We start from the raw sequence: 6,186 nt of genomic DNA, 5'->3' as shown, positions 1-6,186 counted from the left end.
TCTCTCTTTTGTTTTTTTCGGTGTTGCAATAGGCGGCTCAGGGTTGAGGATGCCAGAAACTGCAAATGCACTTGTAAAGCGGGCTTGAGACTTTGGAGAATGTGGGGCTAATACATCCCGAATGAAGAACACACCGCTGGTTATGAAGAACTGCAGACACCACGACAACTTACAGAAAGGAATTTTTGAAAGCTAAAAGGGGATGCAATCAGCAGGGCGCGGAAGCTGGCCCACTATCTTCCCCCAGTGCCTGAAAACCTTTTGACTGGCTTGCTGCCGTAGATCATCGTAATAACACTCGGGCCATCTTTTCTAACATTCTGACGCCCCATTTTAACCTCTCGCTAGTTGCAGTTGTATTACGGTTGCTGCGTGCACAAAAGGCCAATGGATGAGCTCTTCGGGCATAATTTATTCAAACGGGATAATCTCACATCCAGGTCGTTTGAACTCAAAAATCCCCAAAGTGTTAACTGCGCGCTTGGCGGAAAATCGGAATATTCGTGTAGCAATGTAGTTCTGACTATATCGCCGAAATTTTCACTGGCTGCTGACCATCCATGGCCCGGGCATTGTCTGATCGTCAAACAAAATTTTGGACAGGCTTATTGAAGTATTTCGCACTTGGTTTGTGCGTACAGGGCAGCTGGGTTAGCCACATGGCTTCTTCTTCTTGATGACGAGTATATAATCAGACCCCTCGGTCCCCACATGTAGCCTATGATAAATAGGCACCAGACACGTGTTTCAAATCCTCAGCTGTGTTAACCTAGGTTATCTGTCATAAAAATATTCTCCAGCCCGTGGATTTAAGCCCGGCAACCATTTTCGAAGCAGCTCATTGGACATGCCCACATAAGGCTACGTCCCTCTTGCGTCTTGAGCAGACGACTTGGTTGGCATGTTCCAGGAGCATTCTCACGTAGGCTCCATTATTACTGCGAGTAATAGTCATTGCGAGTAATATGGGAGAATATGCGCCGAATCAACGGTGGAACGGCGGATACCTTTTGGACCGTTTCTTCATGGTGCAGTGGGAAGGACATGTTTGAAGCAAGCCAGATTGCGAATCCCCTTTGGCATGTACCCTAGAGATGCCTTTCGGTCCATTCTCACCGTGCATGACAAGGGCGTTTGCTGAGTCTCCTCTCAGTAACCTATGGACGCACCTTTCCTCATTGGGAGGGAGACGCCAGTCCAACGACCACTACTTTTCGGCGTCTACATCCATTTGGAGGGTACAGGCATTTGAACTTCAGGAGCTCAAGTCATCCGAAAAAAGTACACAGGGACTTGGGAGAACATCTGGAAGTTCTTTGAAGTCCTCGAAGCAATGATACCAAGATGGATCTTTGAGTAAACTTGATGGAGGCCGGCGGCAGGGAGGAGTGGGTCGACCCTACTTTGACCCTGCATGGCCTGTCTGATAAGAGTCCTTATTACAGTAGGGAAGTTTCATTTGACTCCCACCAAACCCGAGCTTTTGAATCAGTGGGACATGAGGAGCATGATCGAATGCTTTTGAGAGGTCGTCCTTAGCTCGATATAAGCCATCCATGAGTACAAGCATGCTCGTCACACACAGAGAAGTTTGGAAGAAGTCCGTATTTAACCGAAGATATCAAGTTTTTGATAGTAAGGTTATCTAAGAAGGCCCGCTTCAGAATACGTTCCATCACCTCGCACGACACATTGGTGATGCTAATAGGCCTGGGGCTACCAGGAGATAGTTGGTCTCCAGTTTTGTTGTTATGGCGATCGCTTTCTTCGGAGCAGGCGGAAGGTGACCTCCGTCGAGCGACAGACGGACAACAGGTAGAAATGTTTCGCCAGTGTGAACGAGGTTTCCCTCAAAATCCCTGGATGTACATCATCTGTCAAAGTATTTGGCCTCGTTTGCTATGCGTGGCTCTACAATCCCAGCCACCCAATGGGGTTGTTATCAGGATGGCACCACTGAGATTCTCGCCGCCTAGATAAATGCAAACCAAATAGAGCCTTTGATATTCAGTTTTAACAAAACTTTGACCAGATTTTCCATCTCACAAAGCCAGGTTCACAGAGGCGAATAGATTTGTAGTCACTTTTACCACTTGTCACATTACTTCATATAAGCGAAACACAGTGAACTGTGTTTTGCAACAACCAGAATCAAACTCAGTTTTTCGGGTTCTGCTGGCTCTACTTTTGCAGCGATTGCTCAGCCAATTATTCCACTTGCTTTACAGTACATTGCAAATTCAGCAGACTCTGTATACTTTTATAACAAGCCACATCGGAGACACGCTGGTAATTTTTAGGCTTGATTTTTGATGTCTGAAATGGTATATAGTTGATTTGTGCGTCTGCCATCCGGCGACCAAACTCTAGCTGGAAATACGCACACCGTACTGACTGAAATATGTTTCCACCTTGGTGCGGACTTTCTGTGACTGCGGCATGAGGATGGAACAAGATTGCCCAGAAGAAAAGCATGAAAATGCAAGTCTCAGAACTGTACAACGGCACAGAACCCAACTGGACCATTTGACAGACTGTAAATAGAATCTGACGATAGGGCAGTTATCATGAGTAACGGAGGCTCATCTGATTGCTGAAATCTTCTCTGAAGTTTCCATTGTGTACCTGTCCACCCGGTATTTTTCTGATATGCACTGATACCCGTGGTTTAAAAGGAAGCACCATCTGACGTTTCCTTTAACGGTTTTACTAGCGCTTTGACGCAAATTTTTCCTATGTAATCCCAAGTGGGTAGAATGCCAGCAAGATGTCAATGGGATTGGACGAAGACGTTAGCTATAATTTGATGAGATTAGTCTTAGCGGTTATGACTGTGGGTTATCTAATCGGTAACTCAATCTGCATGCTGGATAGGGTTGTGGAATACAATGTAAAAACTATGAAAATGAAGCCCACGGATTCCGACTGACGGAATGGTCGCCGAACGAACCAAACCTTTTGGCTAAAATCGCTATCGAGGATCGTGCAGATCGTGTAGATCTGCGACCGCCTTCGTGGCGTCGAACACTCGAGGTTCAATGGGGCATACCGACTGAGGAATTCCTGTTCTTCCATTGTGTACCTGTCCACCCGGTATTTTTCTGATATGCACTGATACCCGTGGTTTAAAAGGAAGCACCATCTGACGTTTCCTTTAACGGTTTTACTAGCGCTTTGACGCAAATTTTTCCTATGTAATCCCAAGTGGGTAGAATGCCAGCAAGATGTCAATGGGATTGGACGAAGACGTTAGCTATAATTTGATGAGATTAGTCTTAGCGGTTATGACTGTGGGTTATCTAATCGGTAACTCAATCTGCATGCTGGATAGGGTTGTGGAATACAATGTAAAAACTATGAAAATTTATTCTAAACAATAGCCTACCAATTTCGCAACCACGATTAACTCCGAGTTTTTACGCAATATTAGCCTTTATGGGGCAACCGTGGATGCTACTGATGAGAAATGCGAGTAGTATGTTCTATTGTAAATCCGCTTCACGTCTATTTAAAAGCGAGATCTATTACGGAATTTGTGGAATTCCTTTGTACCATTTGTTTACATCTGAGCAACAGCCAATCAGTATCAAGGAAACTTCAGTAAGTCGCATTTGAGATGGACACGCATATTCAGTTTTATGAACAACATGCGTAAGAAAGCTTTCCTTTCCTGTCCAACAGTTTATAACTGTTCAGATGGTGTCTTCTAGTGCAAAACTCCTCAGTTTTTTATTTGGTGAGATGAGTTGGATAAGGATGACGATCCCGTGGTCACAGATGTTTGAAGATAGGGATGGTCGGATATTCCTGGGGGACTTAGAAAAGATCTCTGAGACTGCTGGACTGGATACTGACCAAAGTAATTTGGCGGCACTGAAGACCCACTTCAGGGGCTGAGCGAAGGCCAGAAATTGCTCTCGTAAGATGGACTGGGCCACCGCGAAAGAGGCACGTGCAGTGGAGTTCGACGCGCCGGCCGACCGGCAGGAGGCTATGAGGCGGTTCAAGACGGCCAGGATGGAATCGGGACGTGACCCTACCGTGTTCTTCGCCAGCGTGCAGCAGTCGTTGGATCGGGTTTTTATTGGATCTGGACGGAGTGTCGCCCTAGCAGCTGCTGCCTGACCAGTTCTTCAAAGGTGCGCAGGATGGTCTTCGTGCCCGGTTCCGGTTGGTGAGAGCAACTGGCCAGTTGAGAGGAGATAGCTGGTGCATCTTGCACGGGAGTTGGCCGAAGCACCACTGGTCACGCTGCAGTCACAGGATAAGATGGATGGTTCATCAGTGGAGGAAATGCAGACCAGAGTAAACCAACCCGCGGAACAGCTTGCACTCATAATGACGGAATCGCGAAGACAGGGTCATGAATGGGTGGTCGAACTCGTTCCCATAAGGCTGATGCAAATCCAACGGCAGGATCCTGTGTTATGGGAGGTTTCAGCCGCCCTGTTGGATGGAAGGAACGTCGTGAACGGAGAGGGAAACAGCTAATTGGATACGTTCCAGAGTCACTTTGATCGGCTGAAACTTAATGCATCTGGAACAGTTTCCTGGAATGCCACTAATTTGGATTGTTTGTTGATCAGATGGCTGTTGATCTGTTCGCCGAGCTTGGCAATTGGCTTGCAAACGTTTCGTCACCATACGAGGAGACCTCATCGGCGCGCAGTTGGGTGGGTACTTCTTCCTTGCCTGCGTGTGTTTATATAGCAGTCAAAGGTTATCTGTTATCTTCTGACGTGATTGGCTACCTGAAGTGTAACGAGTCTAGTGAATCTATTGGTCCGTTTGTGATCCTTGTTGCGTTGTGGTCTGTGTTCCTTTGTGTTGATTGGTTATCCCAACGGCTTCTAATTTTAGTAGCTTGTTCTCTCTGGCCTTGATTCGCATTGCGTTGTGGTCTGCCGTTATCGAATTTGATTGGTTGCTTGTACCGCCCGATTTTCTCCACCGTGGCGGTTAGTGTTCCTGCGTCCGCCGGTTGATTTGGTGCTTCGATTGGGCGCTTCCCCCAATCCAATTGATGTGTCCGTTTGAACGACACTTTCTTGCTTCTTGTATGAGTTCCTCATATGGTCGCTTTTACAGCTCCAAGTTCTGTGGTTCTGGCGTTCTCTCGCTCTTAGTGGCTGATAAATGGGATCACTTTCGATGTGTTTGTTGATGGCTTCTTCGGTGGCAGTTTGTCCTGTTGCATCGATCGTATTTGGCTTCCTGAGTGTTCTCCAGATGAAATTCCTCGGGTATCCATTTTTCTGAAACAATTTATATAGGCGCTTTTCTTCCTTGATCTTGGATTCTGTTGTACTGCAGTGTGTCTTGATCCGCTTGAAAAGTGTCCGAATGCAGCTTCGTTTGTGGCAATTTGGATGGTTGCTGTGGTAGCTGAGGATTTGGTCCGTATGTGTCGCCTTTCTAAAGACCTCAGTTTGTAGTTGTCCGTTCGGCAATCTAGTGATGAGGATGTCCAGGAACGCCAGATTTCTGTTGTTTTCTTCTCGGTTGTGAATATGATGTCGTCGATAACGTTGTTCAACAGTTGGCTCACTCGTTGCAGTTCGGTCCTTTTGATGATCACAAATGTATCGTCCACGTAACGGATCCAAATTTTGGGATTTATATCGGGCAACGCAATTTGTTCCAACTTTTGCATTGTGACTTCGGCAATGAATCCTGAAATTGGCGATCTCATTGGTGCCCCTCGTAGTTGTTCATAATATCCTCCGTTGAGCTCGAAATGTGTGATCATGCATAAGTCGAGTAATCTGCAGGGGTCTTCTTTCTCCAGTGATCCAGTTGGCGTGCCGTTGTCCAATAATTCGGCCACAGTTGTCTTAACCGAATCCAGGTCCACAGACGTGAATAGTGAGCTCACATCAAATGAGACTAATATTTCGTCCTGATCGATGCTCACGTGTTTTAGTTTCTCCAAAAATTGTCCCGGATTGTTGATTGAGTGTTAAGACCCACTGATGAGATGCTTCAAACTTTTCCTTACTTCTTTCGAAAGATTGTAGGTCGCTGTTCCAGGAAGTGATACAATAGGCCGGAGGGGTATTGATTCTTTGTGTACCTTTGGGAGTCCGTAGAAGCGGGAAGTAACCGAATCACGAGCTCTCACTCTCCAATACTCCTCTTTTGTAATCTTGTGGAGATTTTGGAGCCGCTTTAAGTTCTTATTGATTT

This window comes from Opisthorchis viverrini (assembly GCF_000715545.1).
Source record: "Opisthorchis viverrini unplaced genomic scaffold opera_v5_1, whole genome shotgun sequence".
In the NCBI taxonomy this organism is placed as follows: domain Eukaryota; kingdom Metazoa; phylum Platyhelminthes; class Trematoda; order Opisthorchiida; family Opisthorchiidae; genus Opisthorchis; species Opisthorchis viverrini.
The sequence above is the reverse complement of the archived record's forward strand: the minus strand, read 5'-3'. Positions refer to the sequence as shown.